Raw genomic sequence first — 2,687 nt, 5'->3', positions numbered from 1 at the left:
CTTAATCAATATAGAACATCTTAATCAATCTTAATAATCTTTATACTCCCCTCCCCACTGGTGGCCTCCCATAGCACACCCATTGTAATTTAATAGCTCTGTCATCTGTGTTAAGGCTCATTGTGTCAAGTTAGTGTTCCCATGCATTCCTCAGTGCAAGTTAATCCGCTGAGGTCTAGTCAGTTTATCTAGAGTCCCTCGCTTTAGGAAGATTAGCTCTTCCTCACCTAGCAGTAGTCAGTTGCTGATATTTCTTTAGCTAAGATTGGGGTCTGCTGCCCTTTTCCCCAGTTCTATGCTGGCTTTTTGTCTGCTTGAGTTTGCATGGGTCTTGTGCATGCTGTCACCATTGTTGTAGGTTCATATGAGCAGTGTTCCAGGAGCTTGTAGGACTCAATTTCAATATGGTCATACACCTCCTCCCTGGCTCTTACAATGTTTCTACCTCCTCTTCGGAAATGGTCCCTGAGCCCTGGGTGGGTGAAGTTTAATACAGGAATCCTGTCCAAGGACGAGAATTCTGTAGACTCTTACTCTCTATGCTTTGGCCATTTGTGATCTTTTGTGTTCCTGACCCTCTGGTACATGAGGGAGCTTCATTAATGAGAACTGAGATATTCACTAGTGTCTTCTTTACCCCTTGTTCTATGTTCTGTGGGCCTTAGGTGTAGAGGTTGCATTGTAGATGTGCTACTTAGCTTGGGCAGTTCACAGACTATGTCTGTGTGTGAACAGTTCTAGTATTCTTTAATAGTCTCTATCTGGTCCAAAAGAAGCTTCTTTGATGAGTGGTGACTGGGATATTTGTCTGTAAATATAAGGATATATATATATATTTGTATATAGTAAGAAATTACATTAGTCTAGGAATATGACAGTCTTGGGGTTTTCTCTAAGATCTATGACCTCTCCAGTCATGTGTATTTGGCTGTGTTTACAATACCACACATGGGCATCCTCTCATTGAGTGGGCTTTTAGTCCAATTAGGCTTTTTAGTCCAAGTGCCACTATCTCACCAATGTCATATGCTGTGCTGGTCATTGATGTGGTTATTTGGTCTTAAGCTTAACATTGATTAATGTTCTCCCTTAGCAGATTGCATAGTGCTCACCAAAGCTATGAGAGCTATCCTTCAGGGGAAGTGGCTTCCAGGACAGTCCCAGCTCCATTGCTCCAAATCCTGTGTCTGAAGTATGTTCTATCTTCAATGGTAGGGTCTTATCTTCAAGTTCTGGGAGGCAATCAAGGGCTGTGGCAATAGCCAGTGTAGTTTGGGAGTCTCTTGGACAACCCAACAACTCAAAGGACGGTTTCTCCTATCTGGCACTGTTTCTTATTGTGTAGCCTTTAACTGTACACATAGACTCATGCAGAGATATTATATATGTAATTTATATGTAATTAAGTTGTTGGACTAATATGATTCCCTCTGGTTTTTACATTTGTAAGTACTTTTCATTAAGGTTTTAAATGAATACATTTCCCTCAGGTTTTATACCACCAATTAAGCATTGTTTGTTAGTCCTCTCTCCCCCTTCTCTGATGGCTTCCCCATTTAAAGTGTCCCCATTTTCCCCATTTCTCCCTTGATGATACCAGTCTCTTATGATCCCCCCTCCCTTGAGCTTCTTCTTTCCCTTTATCCCCCAAAGTTACTTGTATAACCCTCCCTGTCTCTTCCGATTTAAATACCCTGCTTTTATCAATTTCTCCCTTAGTAGCACCTGTCTCCTACTGTTCTCCCTCAGGTTCCTTCTTTCCATTTGCCTTCCTGGGTCCTTTCCATTTTCCTGGTTCCTGCAGATCTACATATGTGGGAGAACATACAAAATATTGTAGGTTGGTGATTAATGTGATAGAAATGCATTGTGTCTCAGTTCTGGAGACTGGATGTCCAAGGTCAATGCCTTAGCAGACTGATTTCTCTGGGTGCTTCTCCATCTGCTTTGCAAATGGTTTTCTTATTTTATTGGATTGCATCCCTAGTCTTATGATCTCATTCAACCTTAATTGCTTCCTCAGCGATATTATCATCAAATACAGTCATATTGTGGAGTGGGACCTTAACTTACAAGTTTTCAGAGATGCCATTTAGGCCGTGATGCTTACTCTTAGACATAATGCATGATCATAAAACATTCTGAAAATCCTAGTTTCTTTAAGAATGATCCTAAACTTACTCTCTGTGATCTATAAATGGAATAACAAATACTTGATTTATTTGTATGTCTGTTTATAACATGGGTTACTTAGTATCCCAAACCTGTTGATACCTCAGAAGAAAAGCTAAAGACTCCTTTCAGAAATCACTGCTCATTGACATTGTAACTGGTCACCCAAGAGTTGTACACCCAAGAACTCACAACAAGAGTTCTGTTGGAGATGCACAATGGGTCTAAGGCTTTCATGTCTGCCAACACAACACCCATTCTTCCACATGTGGATCAAGTAATCATTTTTGTTATGCTAAGGGAAGTAACACAGACTCAGAAAAAAAGTCGACATATGTTCTCCCTCACATGTTGATCCTAGAACCAAACCCTGATGAGTGAGTATGTATCCAGACATAACTACAGGAACCTGGATAATGGAAAGGAAAGAGGGAGGTAAAGGAAAAGAAAGAACCTGAAAGAGAAGAACAGTAGGAAACAGGCCTTAATAAGGGAGATATGGATAAAAATTGGGT

This window comes from Nannospalax galili, unplaced genomic scaffold (assembly GCF_000622305.1).
Source record: "Nannospalax galili isolate Female #2095 unplaced genomic scaffold, S.galili_v1.0 scaffold359, whole genome shotgun sequence".
Classification (NCBI taxonomy): Eukaryota; Metazoa; Chordata; class Mammalia; order Rodentia; family Spalacidae; genus Nannospalax; species Nannospalax galili.
Note: the sequence above shows the minus strand (reverse complement) of the source record.